Consider the following 24030-nt stretch of genomic DNA (forward strand, 5'->3'; position numbering starts at 1 on the left):
AATTGCTTAGATGGAATCTCCATTCCAGAGTGTTTCTAAGTACTTCTTATTTGGTTTGGCCTTAAGCGGGGATCGATTTAGGCAGGCTTTGTGGCATGTAGCTGCACGTGTGTGCATATGCTTTTGATGGCTTTGACTTTGGGCAAGATTTTCTTGATTTTTTTTTTCTTTCCATATTATCCCTGGCGTGTTCCGCATAGCTTCACCTCCAAGTTGTGTCTTCCTCCTCGACTTTTTCCCCTGCTTTTGCAGCACCTCTGAGCTTAATTTTTACCTGTTTTGGTCTTTTACACTGCACCTGATAGGTTCCCGGTCCATTTTCTAGTAGTCACGATATTTCCCAAATTTCCCACTTTTGTTTTTTTTCTCGTCCAATTGCAATTGCTTGGATGGAATCTGCATTCCAGAGTTATTCTAAGTCCTTCCATTTGCTTTGGCCTTCAGCGGGGATCGATTTAGGCAGGCTTTGCGGCATGTGTCTGCACTTGTGTGCATATGCTTTTGATGGCTTTGACTTTGGGCAAGATTTTGTTGACATTTCTTTTCTTTCCAAATTATCCCTGGCATGTTCCTCATTGCTTCCCCTCCAAGTTGTGTCTTCCTCCTTGACTTTTTCCCCTGCTTTTGCAACATCTGTGAGCAAACTTTCGTCATATTTTGGTCCTTTGCGCTGTAGCTCATTTCCCCACAAATGATGTTTTGAAGACACTAAATCTCCCTCTTTTCTGGTTTATTCAATTGCATTTCATTTGATCCTGTCTCCTTTCTAGAGTGTTTGTTAGCCATTCTTTTCGTGTTCGCAAGATTCCGTTTCCCTTCCCGAAAGGAAATTTCATTTCCTTTCGGGAAGGGAAAGGGAATCTTGCGGTTTCAATGGGGACCACTAGAGGAATCTTTGGTGCATGTCCCTGCACTAGATGGCATGCCTTGCCGTTTGATGGCTTCGACTTTGAGCAAGTTTTTTTTCCTTTTTTTTCGTTTTTTCCTAAGTATCAATGGCATGGCCCTCGTAACTTCCCGTCCAAGTTATAATTTCCTCCATGACTTTTTCCTCTGCTTTTGCAACATCTGTGAGCCTAGTTTTTGCATGTTTTTGTCCTTTGCACTACACCTGAAAGAATCCCGGTCCATTTCCTTGCATGTGCTAAATTTCCCAAATTACCCACTTTTGTTTTTTTCTCCTCCAATTCCAATTGCTTGGATGGAATCTCCATTCCAGAGAGTTTCTAAGTCCTTCTTATTTGGTTTGGCCTTCAGCGGGGATAGATTTAGGCAGGCTTTGCGGCACGTGCCTGCACTTGTGTACATATGCTTTTGATGGCTTTGACTTTGGGCAAGATTTTGTTGATTTTCTTTTTTTCTTTCCAAATTATCCATGGCATGTTCCTCATATCTTCCCCTCCACGTTTTGTCTTCCTCCTTGACTATTTCCCCTGCTTTTGCAGCATATGTGAGCTTAATTTTTACATGTTTTGGTCTTTTACACTGTACCAGATAGGTTCCCGGTCCATTTTCTGGTAGTCACGAAATTTCCCAAATTTCCCACCTTTGTTTTTTTCTCCTCCAATTGCAATTGCTTGGATGGAACCTCCATGCCAGAGTGTTTCTAAGTCCTTCTTATTTGGTTTGGATTTCAGCGGGGATCGATTTAGGCAGGCTTTGCGGCATGTGCCTGCACTTGTGTGCATATGCTTTTGATGGCTTTGCCTTTGGGCAAGATTTTGTTGATTTTCTTTTTTTCTTTCCAAATTATCCATGGCATGTCCCTCATATCTTCCCCTCCAAATTATGACTTCCTCCTTGACTTTTTCCCCTGCTTTTGCAACATCTGTGAGCCAGTTTTTGCATGTTTTGGTCCTTTGCACTGCACATGATAGAATCCCTGTCCATTTTCTTTTATGTTCTAAATTTCCCAAATTTCCCACCTTTGTTTTTTTCTCCTCCAATTGCAATTGCTTGGATGGAATCTCCATTCCAGAGTGTTTCTAAGTCCTGCCTTTTTGGTTTGGCCTTAAGCGGGGATCGATTTAGGCAGGCTTTGCGGCATGTAGCTGCACGTGTGTGCATATGCTTTTGATGGCTTTGACTTTGGGCAAGATTTTCTTGATTTTTTTTTTCTTTCCATATTATCCCTGGCGTGTTCCGCATAGCTTCACCTCCAAGTTGTGTCTTCCTCCTCGACTTTTTCCCCGCTTTTGCAGCACCTCTGAGGTTAATTTTTACATGTTTTGGTCTTTTACACTGCACCTGATAGGTTCCCGGTCCATTTTCTAGTAGTCACGATATTTCCCAAATTTCCCACTTTTGTTTTTTTTCTCGTCCAATTGCAATTGCTTGGATGGAATCTGCATTCCAGAGTTATTCTAAGTCCTTCCATTTGCTTTGGCCTTCAGCGGGGATCGATTTAGGCAGGCTTTGCGGCATGTGCCTGCACTTGTGTGCATAGGCTTTTGATGGCTTTGACTTTGGGCAAGATTTTGTTGACTTTTCTTTTCTTTCCAAATTATCCCTGGCATGTTCCTCATTGCTTCCCCTCCAAGTTGTGTCTTCCTCCTTGACTTTTTCCCCTGCTTTTGCAAAATCTGTGAGCAAATTTCCGTCATATTTTGGTCCTTTGCGCTGTAGCTCATTTCCCCACAAAGGATGTTTTGAAGACACTAAATCTCCCTCTTTTCTGGTTTATTCAATTGCATTTCATTTGATCCTGTCTCCTTTCTAGAGTGTTTGTTAGCCATTCTTTTCGTGTTCGCAAGATTCCCTTTCCCTTCCCGAAAGGAAATTTCATTTCCTTTCGGGAAGGGAAAGGGAATCTTGCGGTTTCAATGGGGACCACTAGAGGAATCTTTGGTGCATGTCCCTGCACTAGATGGCATGCCTTGCCGTTTGATGGCTTCGACTTTGAGCAAGTTTTTTTTCCTTTTTTTTCGTTTTTTCCTAAGTATCAATGTCATGGCCCTCGTAACTTCCCGTCCAAGTTATAATTTCCTCCATGACTTTTTCCTCTGCTTTTGCAACATCTGTGAGCCTAGTTTTTGCATGTTTTTGTCCTTTGCACTACACCTGAAAGAATCCCGGTCCATTTCCTTGCATGTGCTAAATTTCCAAAATTACCCACTTTTGTTTTTTTCTCCTCCAATTCCAATTGCTTGTATGGAATCTCCATTCCAGAGAGTTTCTAAGTCCTTCTTATTTGGTTTGGCCTTCAGCGGGGATAGATTTAGGCAGGCTTTGCGGCACGTGACTGCACTTGTGTACATATGCTTTTGATGGCTTTGACTTTGGGCAAGATTTTGTTGATTTTCTTTTTTTCTTTCCAAATTATCCATGGCATGTTCCTCATATCTTCCCCTCCACGTTTTGTCTTCCTCCTTGACTATTTCCCTTGCTTTTGCAGCATATGTGAGCTTAATTTTTACATGTTTTGGTCTTTTACACTGTACCAGATAGGTCCCCGGTCCATTTTCTGGTAGTCACAATATTTCCCAAATTTCCCACCTTTGTTTTTTTCTCCTCCAATTGCAATTGCTTGGATTGAATCTCCATTCCAGAGTGTTTCTAAGTCCTTCTTATTTGGTTTGGCCTTCAGCGGGGATCGATTTAGGCAGGCTTTGAGGCATGTGCCTGCACTTGTGTGCCTATGCTTTCCTTGGCTTTGACTTTGGCCAAGATTTTTTTGATTTTCTTTTTTTCTTTCCAAATCATCCATGGCATGTCCCTCATATCTTCCCCTCCAAATTATGACTTCCTCCTTGACTTTTTCCCCTGCTTTTGCAACATCTGTGAGCCCAGTTTTTGCATGTTATGGTCCTTTGCACTGCACATGATAGAATCCCGGTCCATTTTCTTGTATGTGCGAAATTTCCCAAATTTCCCACCTTTGTTTTTTTTCTCCTCCAATTGCAATTGCTTGTATGGAATCTCCATTCCAGAGTGTTTCTAAGTCCTGCCTTTTTGGTTTGGGCTTCAGCGGGGATCGATTTAGGCAGGCTTTGCGGCATGTGCCTGCACTTGTTGGCATATGCTTTTGATGGCTTAGACTTTGGGCAAGATTTTGTTGATTGTTTTTTTCTTTCCAAATTATCCCTAGCATGTTCCTCATATCTTCCCCTCCAAGTTGTGTCTTCCTCCTTGACATTTTCCCCTGATTTTGCTGCACATGTGAGCTTAATTTTTACATGTTTTGGTCTTTTACACTGCACCAGATAGGTTCCCGGTCAATTTTCTGGTAGTCAGTAAATTTCCCAAATTTCCCACTTTTGTTTTTTACTCCTCCAATTGCAATTGCTTGGATGGAATCTCCATTCCAGAGTGTTTCTAATTCATTCTTTTTTCGTTTGGCCTTCATTGCATGTGCCTGTACTTGTGTGCATATGATTTTGATGGCTTTGCCTTTGGGAAGATTTTGTTGATTTTTTTTTTCTTTCCAAATTATCCCTAGCATGTTCCTCATATCTTCCCCTCCAAGTTGTGTCTTCCTCCTTGATTTTTCCCCTGCTTTCTCCACATCTGTGAGCATAGTTTCGTCATGTTTTGGTCCTTTGCACTGTAGCTCATTTCCTCACAAACGATTTTTTGAAGACACTAAATCTCCCGATTTTCTGTTTTTTTTCAATTGCTATTCATTAGATCCTGTCACCTTTCTAGAGTGTTTGTTAGCCATTCTTTTCGGGTTCGCAAGATTCCGTTGCCCTTCCCGAAAGGAAATTTAATTTCCTTTCGGGAAGGGAAACGGAATCTTGCGGTTTCAATGGGGACCACTAGAGGAATCTTTGGTGCATGTCCCTGCACTAGATGGCATGCCTTGCCGTTTGATGGCTTTGACTTTGAGCAAGTTTTTTTTCCTTTTTTTCGTTTTTTCCTAAGTATCAATGGCATGGCCCTCGTAACTTCCCGTCCAAGTTATAACTTCCTCCATGACTTTTTCCTCTGCTTTTGCAACATCTGTGAGCCTAGTTTTTGCATGTTTTTGTCCTTTGCACTGCACCTGAAAGAATCCCGGTCCATTTCCTTGCATGTGCTAAATTTCCCAAATTACCCACTTTTGTTTTTTTCTCCTCCAATTCCAATTGCTTGGATGGAATCTCCATTCCAGAGAGTTTCTAAGTCCTTCTTATTTGGTTTGGCCTTCAGCGGGGATAGATTTAGGCAGGCTTTGTGGCACGTGCCTGCACTTGTGTGCATATGCTTTTGATGGCTTTGACTTTGGGAAAGATTTTGTTGATTTTCTTTTTTTCTTTCCAAATTATCCATGGCATGTTCCTCATATCTTCCCCTCCACGTTTTGTCTTCCTCCTTGACTATTTCCCCTGCTTTTGCAGCATATGTGAGCTTAATTTTTACATGTTTTGGTCTTTTACACTGTACCAGATAGGTCCCCGGTCCAATTTCTGGTAGTCACGAAATTTCCCAAATTTCCAACCTTTGTTTTTTTCTCCTCCAATTGCAATTGCTTGGATGGAATCTCCATTCCACAGTGTTTCTAAGTCCTGCCTTTTTTGGTTTGGCCTTAAGCGGGGAGCGATTTAGGCAGGCTTTGCGGCATGTAGCTGCACTTGTGTGCATAGGCATTTGATGGCTTTGCCTTTGGGCAAGATTTTGTTGACTTTTTTTTTCTTTCCAAATTATCCCTGGCATGTTCCTCATTGCTTCCCCTCCAAGTTGTGTCTTCCTCCTTGACTTTTTCCCCTGCTTTTGCAACATCTGTGAGCAAACTTTCGTCATATTTTGGTCCTTTGCGCTGTAGCTCATTTCCTCACAAATGATGTTTTGAAGACACTAAATCTCCCGATTTTCTGGTTTATTCAATTGCATTTCATTTGATCCTGTCTCCTTTCTAGAGTGTTTGTTAGCCATTCTTTTCGTGTTCGCAAGATTCCGTTTCCCTTCCCGAAAGGAAATGAAATTTTCTTTCGGGAAGGGAAACGGAATCTTGCGGTTTCAATGGGGACCACTAGAGGAATCTTTGGTGCATGTCCCTGCACTAGATGGCATGCCTTGCCGTTTGATAGGTTTGACTTTGAGCAAGTTTTTTTTCCTTTTTTTTCGTTTTTTCCTAAGTATCAATGGCATGGCCCTCGTAACTTCCCGTCCAAGTTATAACTTCCTCCATGACTTTTTCCTCTGCTTTTGCAACATCTGTGAGCCTAGTTTTTGCATGTTTTTGTCCTTTGCACTACACCTGAAAGAATCCCGGTCCATTTCCTTGCATGTGCTAAATTTCCCAAATTTCCCACCTTTGTTTTTTTTCTCCTCCAATTGCAATTGCTTGGATGGAATCTCCATTCCAGAGAGTTTCTAAGTCCTTCTTATTTGGTTTGGCCTTCAGCGGGGATAGATTTAGGCAGGCTTTGCGGCACGTGACTGCACTTGTGTGCATATGCTTTTGATGGCTTTGACCTTGGGGAAGATTTTGTTGAATTTGTTATTTCTTTCCAAATTATCCCTGCCATGTTCCTCATATCTTCCCCTCCACGTTTTGTCTTACTCCTTGACTATTTCCCCTGCTTTTGCAGCATATGTGAGCTTAATTTTTACATGTTTTGGTCTTTTACACTGTACCAGATAGGTTCCCGGTCCATTTTCTGGTAGTCACGAAATTTCCCAAATTTCCCACCTTTGTTTTTTTCTCCTCCAATTGCAATTGCTTGGATGGAACCTCCATGCCAGAGTGTTTCTAAGTCCTTCTTATTTGGTTTGGATTTCAGCGGGGATCGATTTAGGCAGGCTTTGCGGCATGTGCCTGCACTTGTGTGCATATGCTTTTGATGGCTTTGCCTTTGGGCAAGATTTTGTTGATTTTCTTTTTTTCTTTCCAAATTATCCATGGCATGTCCCTCATATCTTCCCCTCCAAATTATGACTTCCTCCTTGACTTTTTCCCCTGCTTTTGCAACATCTGTGAGCCAGTTTTTGCATGTTTTGGTCCTTTGCACTGCACATGATAGAATCCCTGTCCATTTTCTTTTATGTTCTAAATTTCCCAAATTTCCCACCTTTGTTTTTTTCTCCTCCAATTGCAATTGCTTGGATGGAATCTCCATTCCAGAGTGTTTCTAAGTCCTGCCTTTTTGGTTTGGCCTTCAGAGGGGATCGATTTAGGCAGGCTTTGCGGCACGTGCCTGCACTTGTGTGCATATGCTTTTGATGGCTTTGCCTTTGGGCAAGATTTTGTTGATTTTTTTTTTCTTTCCAAATTATCCCTAGCATGTTCCTCATATCTTCCCCTCCAAGTTGTGTCTTCCTCCTTGACTATTTCCCCTGCTTTTGCAGCATATGTGAGCTTAATTTTTACATGTTTTGGTCTTTTACACTGTACCAGATAGGTCCCCGGTCCATTTTCTGGTAGTCACGAAATTTCCCAAATTTCCAACCTTTGTTTTTTTCTCCTCCAATTGCAATTGCTTGGATGGAATCTCCATTCCAGAGTGTTTCTAAGTCCTGCCTTTTTTGGTTTGGCCTTAAGCGGGGAGCGATTTAGGCAGGCTTTGCGGCATGTAGCTGCACTTGTGTGCATAGGCATTTGATGGCTTTGCCTTTGGGCAAGATTTTGTTGACTTTTTTTTTCTTTCCAAATTATCCCTGGCATTTTCCTCATTGCTTCCCCTCCAAGTTGTGTCTTCCTCCTTGACTTTTTCCCCTGCTTTTGCAACATCTGTGAGCAAACTTTCGTCATATTTTGGTCCTTTGCGCTGTAGCTCATTTCCTCACAAATGATGTTTTGAAGACACTAAATCTCCCGATTTTCTGGTTTATTCAATTGCATTTCATTTGATCCTGTCTCCTTTCTAGAGTGTTTGTTAGCCATTCTTTTCGTGTTCGCAAGATTCCGTTTCCCTTCCCGAAAGGAAATGAAATTTTCTTTCGGGAAGGGAAACGGAATCTTGCGGTTTCAATGGGGACCACTAGAGGAATCTTTGGTGCATGTCCCTGCACTAGATGGCATGCCTTGCCGTTTGATAGGTTTGACTTTGAGCAAGTTTTTTTTCCTTTTTTTTCTTTTTTTCCTAAGTATCAATGGCATGGCCCTCATATCTTCCCGTCCAAGTTATAACTTCCTCCATGACTTTTACCTCTGCTTTTGCAACATCTGTTAGCCTAGTTTTTGTATGTTTTGGTCTCTTGCACTGCACCTGAAAGAATCCCGGTCCATTTCCTTGCATGTGCTAAATTTCCCAAATTTCCCACCTTTGTTTTTTTTCTCCTCCAATTGCAATGGCTTGGATGGAATCTCCATTCCAGAGTGTTTCTAAGTCCTTCTTATTTGGTTTGGCCTTCAGCGGGGATCGATTTAGGCAGGCTTTGCGGCATGTGCCTGCACTTGTGTGCATATGCTTTTGATGGCTTTGAGTTTGGGCAAGATTTTGTTGATTTTTTTTTTCTTTCCAAATTATCCCTGGCGTGTTCCTCATAGCTTCAACTCCAAGTTGTGTCTTCCTCCTCGACTTTTTCCCCTGCTTTCTCCACATCTGTGAGCATACTTTCGTCATGTTTTGGTCCTTCGCGCTGTAGCTCATTTCCTCAAAAATGAGGTTTTGAAGACACTAAATCTCCCGATTTTCTGGTTTATTTCAATTGCATTTCATTTGATCCTCTCTCCTTTCTAGAGTGTTTGTTAGCCATTCTTTTCGTGTTCGCAAGATTCCCTTTCCCTTCCCAAAAGGAAATTTCATTTCCTTTCGGGAAGGGAAAGGGAATCTTGCGGTTTCAATGGGGACCACTAGAGGAATCTTTGGTGCATGTCCCTGCACTAGATGGCATGCCTTGCCTTTTGATGGCTTTGACTTTGAGCAAGATTTTTTTCATTTTTTTCTTTTTTTCCTAAGTATCAATGGCATGGCCCTCGTAACTTCCCGTCCAAGTTATAACTTCCTCCATGACTTTTTCCTCTGCTTTTGCAACATCTGTGAGCCTAGTTTTTGCATGTTTTGGTCCTTTGCACTGCACATGATAGATTCCCGGTCCATTTCCTTGCATGTGCTAAATTTCCCAAATTTCCCACCTTTGTTTTTTTCTCCTCCAATTGCAATTGCTTGGATGGAATCTCCATTCCAGAGAGTTTCTAAGTCCTTCTTATTTGGTTTGGCCTTCAGCGGGGATAGATTTAGGCAGGCTTTGCGGCACATGCCTGCACTTGTGTGCATATGCTTTTGATGGCTTTGCCTTTGGGCAAGATTTTGTTGATTTTCTTTTTTTCTTTCCAAATTATCCATGGCATGTCCCTCATATCTTCCCCTCCAAGTTATAACTTCCTCCTTGACTTTTTCCCCTGCTTTTGCAACATCTGTGAGCCCAGTTTTTGCATGTTTTGGTCCTTTGCACTGCACATGATAGAATCCCTGTCCATTTTCTTGTATGTGCTAAATTACCCAAATTTCCCACATTTGTTTTTTTCTACTCCTATTGCAATTGCTTGGATGGAATCTCCATTCCATAGTTTTTCTAAGTCCTGCCTTTTTGGTTTGGCCTTCAGCGGGGATCGATTTAGGCAGCCTTTGCGGCATGTGCCTGCACTTGTGTGCATATGCATTTGATGGCTTTGCCTTTGGGCAAGATTTTGTTGATTTTTTTTTTTTTTCCAAATTATCCCTAGCATGTTCCTCATATCTTCCCCTCCAAGTTGTGTCTTCTTCCTTGATTTTTCCCCTGCTTTCTCCACATCTGTGAGCATAGTTTCATCATGTTTTGGTCCTTTGCACTTTAGCTCATTTCCTCACAAACGATTTTTTGAAGACACTAAATCTCCCGATTTTCTGGTTTTTTTCAATTGCATTTCATTTGATCCTGTCTCCTTTCTAGAGTGTTTGTTAGCCATTTTTTTCGTGTTCGCAATATTCCGTTTCCCTTCCCAAAAGGAAATTTCTTTTCCTTTCGGGAAGGGAAAGGGAATCTTGCGGTTTCAATGGTGACCACTAGAGGAATCTTTGGTGCATGTCCCTGCACTAGATGGCATGCCTTGCCTTATGATGGCTTTGACTGTGAGCAAGATTTTTTTCATTTTTTTCTTTTTTTCCTAAGTATCAATGGCATGGCCCTCATATCTTCCCCTCCAAGTTATAACTTCCTCCATGACTTTTTCCTCTGCTTTTGCAACATCTGTGAGCCTAGTTTTTTCATGTTTTGGTCCTTTGCACTGCACCTGAAAGAATCCCGGTCCATTTCCTTGCATGTGCTAAATTTCCCAAATTTCCCACCTTTGTTTTTTTTCTCCTCCAATTGCAATTGCTTTGATGGAATCTCCATTCCAGAGTATTTCTAAGTCCTTCTTATTTGGTTTGGCCTTCAGCGGGGATCGATTTAGGCAGGCTTTGCGGCATGTGCCTGCACTTGTTGGCAAATGCTTTTGATGGCTTTGGCTTTGGGCAAGATTTTGTTGATTTTCGTTTTTTCTCTCCAAATTATCCATGCCATGTCCCTCATATCTTCCCGTCCACGTTGTGTCTTCCTCCTTCACTTTTTCCCCTGCTTTTGCAGCACATGTGAGCCTAATTTTTACATATTTTGGTCTTTTACACTGTACCTGATAGGTTCCCGGTCCATTTTCTGGTAGTCACGAAATTTCCCATATTTCCCACCTTTGCAATTTTTCTCCTCCAATTGTAATTGCTTGGATGGAATCTCCATTCCAGAGTGTTTCTAAGTTCTTCTTATTTGGTTTGGCCTTCAGCGGGGATCGATTTAGGCAGGCTTTGCGGCATGTGCCTGCACTTGTGTGCATATGCTTTTGATGGCTTTGACTTTGGTCATGATTTTGTTGATTTTCTTTTTTTTCTTTCCAAATTATCCATGGCATGTTCCTCATATCTTCCCCTCCACGTTGTGTCTTCTTCCTTGACATTTTCCCCTGCTTTTGCAGCATCTGTGAGATTAATTTTTACATGTTTTGGTCTTTTACACTGCACCTGATAGATTCCCGGTCCATTTTCTGGTAGTCACTAAATTTTCCAAATTTCCCACTTTTGTTTTTTACTCCTCCCATTCCAATTGCTTGGATGGAATGTCCATTCCAGAGTGTTTCTATGTCATTCTTATTTGGTTTGGCCTTCACTGCATGTGCCTGCACTTGTGTGCATATGCTTTTGATGGCTTTGACTTTGGGCAAGATTTGTTGATTTTTTTTTTTCTTTCCAAATTATCCCTGGCATGTTCCTCATAGCTTCACCTCCAAGTTGTGTCTTCCGCCTTGACTTTTTCCCCTGCTTTTGCAGCACATGTGAGCTTAATTTTTACATGTTTTGGTCTTTTACACTGTGCCTGATAGGTTCCCGTTCAATTTTCTGGGAGTCACGAAATTTCCCAAATTTCCCACTTTTGTTTTTTTTCTCCACCAGTTGCAAATGCTTGGATGGAACCTCCTTTCCAGAGTGTTTGTAAGTCCTTCCATTTGCTTTGGCCTTCAGCGGGGATCGATTTAGGCAGGCTTTGCTGCATGTGCCTGTACTTTTGTGTGTATGCTTTTGATGGCTTAGACTTTGGGCAAGATTTTGTTGATATTTTTTTTTTTTCTTTCCAAATTATCCCTATCATGTTCCTCATATCTTCCCCTCTAAGTTGTCTCTTCCTCCTTGATTTTTCTCCTGCTTTCTGCACATCTGTGAGCATACTTTCGTCATGTTTTGGTCCTTTGCGCTGTAGCTCATTTCCTCACAAATGAGTTTTTGAAGACACTAAATCTCCCGATTTTCTGGTTTATTTCAATTGCATTTCATTTGATCCTGTCTCCTTTCTAGAGTGTTTGTTAGGCATTCTTTTCGTGTTCGCAAGATTCCGTTTCCCTTCCCGAAAGGAAATTTCATTTCCTTTCGGGAAGGGAAACGGAAACTTGCGGTTTCAATGGGGACCACTAGAGGAGTCATTGGTGCATGTCCCTGCACTAGATGGCATGCCTTGCCTTATGATGGCTTTGACTTTGAGCAAGATTTTTTTGATTTTTTTTTTTTCCCCTAAGTATCAATGGCATGTCCCTCATATCTCCCCGTCCAAGTTATAACTTCCTCCATGACTATTTCCTCTGCTTTTGCAACATCTGTGAGCATAGTTATTGGATGTTTTGGTCCTTTGCACTGCACATGATAGAATCCCGGTCCATTTTCTTGTATGTGCTAAATTTCTCAAATTTCCCACCTTGGTTTTTTTTCTCCTCCAATTGCAATTGCTTGTAGAATCTCCATTCCAGAGTGTTTCTAAGTCCCTCTTATTTGGTTTGGCCTTCAGCGGGGATCGATTTAGGCAGGCATTGCAGCATGTGCCTGCACTTGTGTGCATATGCTTTTGATGGCTTTGACTTTGGGCAAGATTTTGTTGATTTTCTTTTTTTCTTTCAAAATTATCCATAGCATGTTCCTCATATCTTCCTGTCCACATTGTGTCTTCCTCCTTGACTATTTTCCCTGCTTTTGCAGCACATGTGAGCTTAATTTTTACATGTTTTGGTCTTTTACACTGTACCAGATAATTTCCCGGGTCCATTCCCTGGTAGTCAGGAAATTTCCCAAATTTCCCACCTTTGTTTTTTTTCTCCTCCAATTGCAATTGCTTGGATGGAATCTCCATTCCAGAGTGTTTCTAAGTCCTTCCATTTGCTTTGGCCTTCAGCGGGGATCGATTTAGGCAGGCTTTGCGGCATGTGCCTGCACTTGTGTGCATATGCTTTTGATGGCTTTGCCTTTGGGCAAGATTTTGTTGATTTTCTTTTTTCTTTCCAAATTATCCATGGCATGCTCCTCATATCTTGCCCTCCAAGTTATAACTTCCTCCTTGACTTTTTCCCCTGCTTTTGCAACATCTGTGAGGCCTGATTTTGCATGTTTTTGTCCTTTGCACTGCACATGATAGAATCCCGGTCAATTTCCTTGCATGTGCTAAATTTCCGAAATTTCCCCTTTTGTTTTTTTCTCCTCCAATTGCAATTGCTTGGATGGATCTCCATTCGAGAGTGTTTTTAAGTGCTTGCATTTGGTTTGGCCTTCAGCGGGGATCGATTTAGGCAGGCTTTGCGGCATGTGCCTGCACTTGTTGGCAAATGCTTTTGATGGCTTTGGGCTTTGGGCAAGATTTTGTTGATTTTCGTTTTTTCTCTCCAAATTATCCATGCCATGTCCCTCATATCTTCCCGTCCACGTTGTGTCTTCCTCCTTCACTTTTTCCCCTGCTTTTGCAGCACATGTGAGGCCTAATTTTTACATATTTTGGTCTTTTACACTGTACCTGATAGGTTCCCGGTCCATTTTCTGGTAGTCACGAAATTTCCCATATTTCCCACCTTTGTAATTTTTTCTCCTCCAATTGTAATTGCTTGGATGGAATCTCCATTCCAGAGTGTTTCTAAGTCCTTCTTATTTGGTTTGGCCTTCAGCGGGGATCGATTTAGGCAGGCTTTGCGGCATGTGCCTGCACTTGTGTGCATATGCTTTTGATGGCTTTGACTTTGGTCATGATTTTGTTGAATTTCTTTTTTTCTTTCCAAATTATCCATGGCATGTTCCTCATATCTTCCCCTCCACGTGTGTCTTCTTCCTTGACATTTTCCCCTGCTTTTGCAGCACATTGTGAGATTAATTTTTACATGTTTTTGGTCTTTTACACTGCACCTGATAGATTCCCGGTCCATTTTCTGGTAGTCACTAAATTTTCCAAATTTCCCACTTTTGTTTTTTACTCCTCCCATTCCAATTGCTTGGATGGAATGTCCATTCCAGAGTGTTTCTATGTCATTCTTATTTGGTTTGGCCTTCACTGCATGTGCCTGCACTGTGTGCATATGCTTTTGATGGCTTTGACTTTGGGCAAGATTTGTTGATTTTTTTTTTCTTTCCAAATTATCCCTGGCATGTTCCTCATAGCTTCACCTCCAAGTTGTGTCTCCGCCTTGACTTTTTCCCCTGCTTTTGCAGCACATGTGAGCTTAATTTTTACATGTTTTGGTCTTTTACACTGTGCCTGATATGTTCCCGTTCAATTTTCTGGGAGTCACGAAATTTCCCAAATTTCCCACTTTTGTTTTTTTTCTCCACCAGTTGCAAATGCTTGGATGGAACCTCCTTTCCAGAGTGTTTGTAAGTCCTTCCATTTGCTTTGGCCTTCAGCGGGGATCGATTTAGGCAGGCTTTGCTGCATGTGCCTGTACTTTTGTGTGTATGCTTTTGATGGCTTAGACTTTGGGCAAGATTTTGTTGATTTTTTTTTTTTTCTTTCCAAATTATCCCTATCATGTTCCTCATATCTTCCCCTCCAAGTTGTCTCTTCCTCCTTGATTTTTCTCCTGCTTTCTCCACATCTGTGGAGCATACTTTCATCATGTTTTGGTCCTTTGCGCTGTAGCTCATTTCCTCACAAATGAGTTTTTGAAGACACTAAATCTCCCGATTTTCTGGTTTATTTCAATTGCATTTCATTTGATCCTGTCTCCTTTCTAGAGTGTTTGTTAGGCATTCTTTTCGTGTTCGCAAGATTCCGTTTCCCTTCCCGAAAGGAATTTCATTTCCTTTCGGAAGGGAAACGGAAACTTGCGGTTTCAATGGGGACCACTAGAGGAGTCATTGGTGCATGTCCCTGCACTAGATGGCATGCCTTGCCTTATGATGGCTTTGACTTTGAGCAAGATTTTTTTGATTTTTTTTTTTTCCCCTAAGTATCAATGGCATGTCCCTCATATCTCCCCGTCCAAGTTATAACTTCCTCCATGACTATTTCCTCTGCTTTTGCAACATCTGTGAGCATAGTTATTGGATGTTTTGGTCCTTTGCACTGCACATGATAGAATCCCGGTCCATTTTCTTGTATGTGCTAAATTTCTCAAATTTCCCACCTTGGTTTTTTTCTCTCCTCCAATTGCAATTGCTTGTTAGAATCTCCATTCCAGAGTGTTTCTAAGTCCCTCTTATTTGGTTTGGCCTTCAGCGGGGATCGATTTAGGCAGGCATTTCAGCATGTGCCTGCACTTGTGTGCATATGCTTTTGATGGCTTTGACTTTGGGCAAGATTTTGTTGATTTTCTTTTTTGCTTTCAAAATTATACATAGCATGTTCCTCATATCTTCCCGTCACATTGTGTCTTCCTCCTTGACTATTTCCCCTGCTTTTGCAGCACATGTGAGCTTAATTTTTACATGTTTTGGTCTTTTACACTGTGCCAGATAATTTCCCGGTCCATTCCCTGGTAGTCAGGAAATTTCCCAAATTTCCCACCTTTGTTTTTTTTCTCCTCCAATTGCAATTGCTTGGATGGAATCTCCATTCCAGAGTGTTTCTAAGTCCTTCCATTTGCTTTGGCCTTCAGCGGGGATCGATTTAGGCAGGCTTTGCGGCATGTGCCTGCACTTGTGTGCATATGCTTTTGATGGCTTTGCCTTTGGGCAAGATATTGTTGATTTTTTTTTTCTTTCCAAATTATCCATGGCATGTTCCTCATATCTTCCCCTCCAAGTTGTGTCTTCCTCCTTGATTTTTCCCCTGCTTTCTCCACATCTGTGAGCAATAGTTTCGTCATGTTTTGGTCCTTTGAGCTGTAGCTCATTTCCTCACAATGATTTTTTGAAGACACTAAATCTCCCGATTTTCTGGGTTTTTTCAATTGCTATTCATTTGATCCTGTCCCTTTCTAGAGTGTTTCTTAGCCATTCTTTTCGTGTTCGCAAGATTCCGATTCCCTTCCCGAAAGGAAATTTCATTTCCTTTCGGGAAGGGAAACGGAATCTTGCGGTTTCAATGGGGAACACTAGAGGAATCTTTGGTGCATGTCCCTGCACTAGATGGCATGCCTTGCCTTACGATGGCTTTGACTTTGAGCAAGATTTTTTTGATTTTTTCTTTTTTTCCTAAGTATCAATGGCATGGCCTTCATATCTTCCCCTCCAAGTTATAACTTCCTCCATGACTTTTCCTCTGCTTTTGCAACATCTGTGAGCCTAGTTTTTGCATGTTTTGGGTCCTTTGCACTGCACCTGAAAGAATCCTGGTCCATTTCCTTGCATGTGCTAAATTTCCCAAATTTCCCACATTTGTTTTTTTTCTCCTCCAGTTGCAATTGCTTGGATGGAATCTCATTCCCGGAGTGTTTCTAAGTCCTTCTTATTTGGTTTGGCCTTCAGCGGGGATCGATTTAGGCAGTCTTTGCGGCATGTGCCTGCACTTCTGTGCATATGCTTTTAATGGCTTTGACTTTGGGCAAGATTTGTTGATTTTTTTTTTCTTTCCAATTATCCATGGCATGTTCCTCATAGCTTCCACTCCAAGTTGTGTCTTCCCCCTTGACTTTTTCCCCTGCTTTTTCAGCACATGTGAGCTTAATTTTTACATGTTTTGGTCTTTTACACTGTGCCTGATATGTTGCCGTTCAATTTTCTGGGGAGTCACGAAATTTCCCAAATTTCCACTTTTGTTTTTTTTTCTCCACCAATTGCAATTGCTTGGATGGAATCTCCATTCCAGAGTGTTTCTAAGTCCTTCCATTTGCTTTGGCCTTCAGCGGGGATCGATTTAGGCAGGCTTTGCTGCATGTGCCTGCACTTGTGTGCATATGCTTTTGATGGCTTTGACTTTGGGCCAAGATTTTGTTGATTTTTTTTTTTTCTTTCCAAATTATCCCTAGCATGTTCCTCATATCTTCCCTCCAAGTTGTGTCTTCCTCCTTGATTTTTCCCCTGCTTTCTCTACATCTGTGAGCATATTTTTTTCATGTTTTGTTCCTTTGCGCTGTAGCTCATTCCCTCACAAACGAGTTTTTGAAGACACTAAATCTCCCGATTTTCTGGTTTATTTTCAATTTCATTTCATTTGATCCTGTCTCCTTTCTAGAGTGTTTTTTAGCCATTCTTTTCGGATTCGCAAGATTCCGTTTCCTTCCCGAAAGGAATTTAATTTCCTTTCGGGAAGGGAAACGGAATCTTGCGGTTTCAATGGGGACCACTAGAGGAATCTTTGGTGCATGTCCCCTGCACTAGATGGCATGCCTTGCCTTATGATGGCTTTGACTTTGAGCAAGAATTTTTTCATTTTTTCTTTTTTTTCCTAAGTATCATGGCATGGCCCTCATATCTTCCCGTCCAAGTTATAACTTCCTCCATGACTTTTTCCTCTGCTTTTGCAACATCTGTGAGCCTAGTTTTTGCATGTTTTGGTCCTTGCACTGCACATGATAGAATCCCGTTCCATTTTCTTGTATGTGCTAAATTTCCCAAATTTCCCACCTTTGTTTTTTTTCTCCTCCAATTGCAATTTCTTGGATGGAATCTCCATTCCAGAGTGTTTCTAAGTCCTTTTTATTTGGTTTGGCCTTCAGCGGGGATCGATTTAGGCAGGCTTTGCTGCATGTGCCTGCACTTGTGTGCATATGCTTTTGATGGCTTTGACTTTGGGCAAGATTTTGTTGATTTTTTTATTCTTTCCAAATTATCCCTGGCATGTTCCTCATAGCTTCACCTCCAAGTTGTGTCTTCCTCCTTGACTTTTTCCCCTGCTTTTGCAGCACATGTGTGTTGGAGAATGAAGGGAGAATCGACCATAGTTATGCATCGAAACTCGACTTTATTGATCAATCAATCACCTTATATAACAATACTAACGAACTTCATGAATATTCTGTAATCCAACTCCATGATAGGCTAACAGAGAAAACTGTAACCACACCTTTTGTTTTAGAATACCTACAATTGTTTATCATAAGCAGAAACCAAAACAGAAACCCGAAACTACAACAGAAACTAGTGTTCCCAAAACCTCTGCATCTGTTCCCAGGATAACAGGCCTTCCCAAGGATGGTGTTCTGCTTGCCATGGGAAGACAAGCTGAGAACTCCATTGTTTATAGAATGATTCCTGAGAGAGTCTAATTGTTTATACAAATCAGAAGGCTGAGAGCTGTTAGAAACTGCTTTTACTTTTACCTCTTACTTTTCTCTCAATTGTATGTTTCATGGCCTTTTTCTTTAAGCCATTCTTGAACTAACCTCTCCACATCTCCCCCGCTTTTTTCTTCGAGAGAAAAGAGGTTAGTTTGCCAGGTCTTCTCAACAGTTCTACTGATCATATTTTGGATACAGCTGCAGAAGCAAGGCAAGATAAATAAAAGCAATAGAAGTACACCTAATATCCCTATAGCATATATTACAAGATTTCTTAACCATGGTCCCAATCTTAAGCTTTTAAGCCATTCATCAATTCCCAATCCTTCTTCTTCCTTAAGGCTGTTAAGCCCTAGTCGTAGCTCTTTTAACTTAGCATGTATAGATACAGAATGATCAGATAAGTTCATGCAACACATCCCTTCAAACTCTTCACAACCATGGCCTTGTGCTAGCAGTAAAAAATCTATAGCAGCTCTATTTTGTAAAACAGCATGATTAACACTTTGTACATCTGCAGTTAGCATATCTAATATCTGTGATGTCTTATTTAATTCACCCTTAGCCCAACACCCTATTTGTTTTGCTAAAGTCATTGCTTTGCTTGCAGCACCTCCTGGTAGGAGAGTTGCAACCATCACTTGTTTAAATTTACTCCAGAACCACGGATCTCCTACTTGACTACAGTCTAAATTATGTAAGCTGTGCCTTTCCCTGCTTGTCTTATGACTTAGCTGCATTAGCACAGATATGTTAGGGTGGAATAATGATAACTTGCCTAAATAACAAGATCTAACCTTTTTTTAAAAAAGTGTTCTGGAAGATATAAACTTAGAAAGCAGCAATAAATTAATGCTCTAAGAACTTTAGAATATATGAAGGTAATTTACAGAATTAGCTGCTTTGAGGAAATTATGCCTAAAATAAATATTTTAGGCATAAACAGAATTATTAAAATAAAGTTAATTTCAGTTACTCATTCATCCTCTGTGAAGCCTAACAAGACTAATTATAGAAGACTTATTTGCAAAACATGTAAAATCACTTAAATCTAATTCAAATTTATCTATAACAAAATTTACCTGACTTTAAATTCTACACACCTCAACCCAATATAATCCAAACAGAATCTAGCTTTACCCAGACTTAATAACACTCAAACTAAACAGAAACCAATTTCAACAGAACTTAACTGGCTTCAAATCCCACACAACTTAAATCTATATATAATTTAAGCTTTAGCAGACCTCGAACTTGACCAAAAATAAACTTAACAATTTTAACTTTAATAATATTTAACTTTTAACGGCACTTAATTCAAACTTAACAGAATCTATCACTTACTTAACAGGAGATAATTAACAAAACTAAACCTTAACAGTATTTAACATTTAATGGCACTTGATAGATAACTTAACTCAAACCACCCAACAACAGATAAAACTTACCATAGAAACAATATATAGCATTTACTATAACTGACTTACAGGCCTGATTCTAAAATATTAAGCTAAAATAACTTTTCTTCACGTATTTGCTATAGCATTTTTATACTTAAATACACTTAAACAGAAGTTTATTCAAGGTATACCTGTGAAAAAATTCTTTTGAATTCAGCGCTTGCTTTTACCTCTATCACATTTAAACAAAGCTTAAAGAATACAAAAACACAGTCATTACATCTCACTCATACAATCATTCTAACACATCTTAACATCTTCAACGTTTTCAAAACACAGCTTTAGAGTCTGACGTTTCATCAACCCAGCCATCCAGACTTCTGATGTTCAAAGTCTCTGGTAATACAGGTGTTTCCAAGACAGCATAACTAATGCCGAGTCAAACCGGCCGAAATCTGACTCTTGCATCCATTTACGCTGATTTCTGTTTTACAGTCTGTGCTGGGCTTTTGTTTCACAGCGTGTGCTAGGGAGAACAAAAGATCTTCCTAACTTAGGTGAAGAACATCCTGACAGCAATAGTCCTTGGTGTTGTTTGTTTAGTTTCGCTGGTCTTTCAATTGCAATAGGAATCTTTTCTTTTGCTGACAAAAGTTCACAATTATTACGACTGTTAAGTCTTAAACTGTAGCTTTTGTCGGCTGCAGGGCGGAGGGAGAAACGCTCCCGCTTGAAAAAGTGCTCCAGTCCTGCGGCGCTCGTGTCGGAGCGGGCGAAAACTCCCCCCCCCGCGCTGGGCTCTTTGTTTACTCACTGTTTGCCGGCTGACTGCTGCAGGCACCGCTGCACGCGTGGCTCCCCCCGCGGTGGCGCGGCTCCTTCGCTCCCCCCGCGGCGCTCTGCTCCCGCGGCGCCGGCTTCTTCGGTTGCTCCCCCCGCGGCGCGCTTCGGTCGCTCCCGGCGCGGCTCCCGCGGCGGCGGCTTTGATCCCGAGTCGGCGCGGCTCCTTCCGCGCGGTGGCTCCGCTCTCCCCGCCGCGCTGCTCCCGTTGGCCCTAGAGGCGCGCCCGTGCCGAGTTCGGAGTAGCACAGCACTGAAATTCCACCATAAATCACCGAGTTCACACATTTCCGTTAATCCGTAAACCATATGGAAAATCCCTTTACCGTAACTATAAGTCCAAAGTCCTGTTGAATCCTTCTGCTAATTCATCTCTGCTTTGCGCTGCGGGTTACTCCCTTCGCGGCCGTTCAGCTTCGCCCGCGGTGGCTCCCTGTGGTGTCGGGTTAGGGGGCAGGAAAGAGCACCGATGATGCAGCGATGGCTTCTGAAGGTGCTTGGCATTCCCGGTGCAAGTGGTCCTCTTTATTTGATGCTGTAAGTGCAGCCGATGTTTGAAGGGTGCAAGAGCGGCCAACACCTGATTCTGAGCGGATTTTGCCTGTTCTTGTAAACCTACTCCTAACTGTTTTATGGCATCTACTACAAGAGCCTGTTGTCCGGTTGGTATAAGGGCCATCCGTTCTAATGCCTCCTCTATAGTCCAATTTGCACCTAAGGTATTAAGTACATTTCTAGTAGCCGAATTACAATTTTGAATTGAACACTGTTGAGAAGAGCCCCGCGCATAAATTCTGCGACACCTGCTCTCTCAATCGCGGCAGCAACTCTATCTATGAAAGCACCAAATGATTCGTCTCTACCTTGCTTAATTCCCATATATACAGGGTATGCCTCCTGGTTCCTTTACTCTATCTATTGCGAGTCTGACTAACCTCATTGCTTCCCGGCACTTCTCTTGGCCAATTAAAGCTTGTGCCTCAGTTCGAAGAAAAGGTCCCAGACCCATGAGCTCATTTACAGTGACACCATGCAAAGGGTCACCTGGCTGTCTTTGAACAGCTACGCACTCATTTACAAGTCCTTGCCAGTGGGCATTAAATAACAATTGTTGATGTTGGGTAAAAATTAATTTTACTATACCACGGCAATCATTAACAAGGAGAATGCTAGTGTCAAAAATATAGTCTAGCATTTGCCTAGCTGGCTCACTCTTAAAACCAAACTGGCTGACAGTCGCTCGTAACTGAGATAACATTTTCCAGTCCAGAGCACTGATCGTCGCCTGAAGGCCCCCCCCCGCCTGGGGGGTAAAGACAACTGGACAAGCCAGCTCGTTAGCCATGCTCATTAGCTCCCGGTCTCCCTTGTCCATTGGCATCTTTGGCCAAGGCTGCCCATCGCATCTCTTCTATCCCGAGCAATCGTCACCGCCAAGTCGTTTTCCCGACCCAGGGACCGACTGATTGCTTTTTGGGAACGGAGTATGCATTTGTGGCCCCGGCTGCTGTGATATAGCAGACACAGGAGAGGCAGAGGTGCTCTGTGTAGCCTGCGGCAACGCGGGCAATAAAGCACCCTGCTGAGCACCCTGCTGAGCTTGGCTCGTTAAGGGTAATAAAGCGTTTTGCGAAGCTTGACTTATTGGGGGAGGCTGACTTGTTAAAGGAGGCGGCGAAACAGGTAATACAGCGCTCTGCAAAGCGTGACTCACCAGAGCCTGGCCCGAAACCTGGCTCGCAGCTTGGCTCGGAGCCTGGCTCGGAACCCCCGCTCGCAGCCTGGCTCGGAGCCTGGCTCGGAACTCCGCTCGCAGCCTGGCTCGGAACTCCGCTCGCAGCCTGGCTCGCAGAAGGAGGCGGCGAGGCTGGTAATAAAACCGTCCTCGATGCAGGGCCAAGAGGAGTGCCGGAGTCCTTATCAAACTCCCTATCTCGATCGTATTCTGCATTACGATCATGAGCGGCAGTAGCCTGGCGGGCAGCCCTTTTTTCAGCTTGAAATTGTAAGAGCTCAGTGTTAATGACCCGCCATAATTTACCCAACCTCCTGGCAGTTTTATCATCATCCAAAGTAGCCTGCCACAATAAATCACCAAATTTACCCCACTCAGATAATTCATGGATAGTATGAGGATTAACAAAGATTCCCCTCTCTACACCGTACGCTAAGAGCCCTGGTAACTCTTTCTGTAAATCAATTCCCTTAATCTGCCTCTTTTGCAGAAAAGTTATAAAAGATCATATGCGGCTTGTCGTCCATCTCTAAATAAAATTGAGCGCTCTTTGCAGCACCTCCCGACCCTCGGCCACACGTACCAAGCTAGGACACGTCTTTACGCTCGCCTAGGGCCGGCACGAATCGACAGACTCCGTCCGCTCCGTCGGCAGACTCCGTCCGTTTTTTTATCGTGCTTATTGCCGTTCCGCTGCTGCACCTCGGAACCTGGACACCTCCTCACCCTCCCGTGGTATTCCGTTATCCCCAGAGCGCTCCTCGTAATTCGGCACGTCCGAATTCAACTATCACGTCCGGGGTCGACAATTTGTTGAGATGAAGGGAGAATCGACCATAGTTATGCATCGAAACTCGACTTTATTGATCAATCAATCACCTTATATAACAATACTAACGAACTTCATGAATATTCTGTAATCCAACTCCATGATAGGCTAACAGAGAAAACTGTAACCACACCTTTTGTTTTAGAATACCTACAATTGTTTACATAAGCAGAAACCAAAACAGAAACCCGAAACTACAACAGAAACTAGTGTTCCCAAAACCTCTGCATCTGTTCCAGGATAACAGGCCTTCCCAAGGACGGTGTTCTGCTTGCCATGGGAAGACAAGCTGAGAACTCCATTGTTTATAGAAGGATGCCTGAAAGAGTCTAATTGTTTATACAAATTAGAAGGCTGAGAGCTGTTAGAAACTGCTTTTACTTTTACCTCTTACTTTTCTCTCAATTGTATGTTTCATGGCCTTTTTCTTTAAGCCATTCTTGAACTAACCTCTCCACACATGTGAGCTTAATTTCTACATGTTTTGGTCTTTTACACTGCACCTGATGGGTTCCCGGTCCATTTTCTGGTAGTCACTAAATTTCCCAAATTTCCCACGTATGTTTTTTTCTCCTCCAATTGCAATTGCTTGGATGGAATCTCCATTCCAGAGTGTTTCTAAGTCCTTCTTATTTGGTTATGCCTTCAGCGGGGATCAATTTAGGCAGGCTTTGCGGCATGTGCCAGCACTTGTGTGCTTATGCTTTTGATGGCTTTGACTTTGGGTAAGATTTTGTTGATTTTTTTTTCTTTCCAAATTATCCCTAGCATGTTCTACATATCTTCCCCTCCAAGTTGTCTCTTCCTCCTTGATTTTTCCCCTGCTTTCTCCACATCTGTGAGCATAGTTTCGTCATGTTTTGGTCCTTTGCGCTGTAGCTCATTTCCTCACAAATGAGGTTTTGAAGACACTAAATCTCCCGATTTTCTGGTTTATTTCAATTGCATTTCATTTGATCCTGTCTCCTTTCTAGAGTGTTTGTTAGGCATTCTTTTCGTGTTCGCAAGATTCCGTTTCCCTTCCCGAAAGGAAATTTCATTTCATTTAGGAAGGGAAAGGGAATCTTGCGGTTTCAATGGGTACCACTAGAGGAATGTTTGGTGCATGTCCCTGCACTAGATGGCATGCCTTGCCTTTTGATGGCTTTGACTTTGAGCAAGATTTTTTTGTTTTTTTTCGTTTTTTCCTAAGTATGAATGGCATGGCCCTCATAACTTCTCGTACAAGTTATAACTTCCTCCATGACTTTTTCCTCTGCTTTTGCAACATCTGTGAGTCTAGTTTTTGCATGTTTTGGTCTTTTGCACTGCACCTGAAAGAATCCCGGTCCATTTCCTTGCATGTGCTAAATTTCCCAAATTTCCCACATTTGTTTTTTTCACCTCCAAT

This window comes from Melozone crissalis, unplaced genomic scaffold (assembly GCF_028551555.1).
Source record: "Melozone crissalis strain CALT ecotype California unplaced genomic scaffold, PUWL_Pcris_2 ptg000002l_1, whole genome shotgun sequence".
Taxonomy (NCBI): domain Eukaryota; kingdom Metazoa; phylum Chordata; class Aves; order Passeriformes; family Passerellidae; genus Melozone; species Melozone crissalis.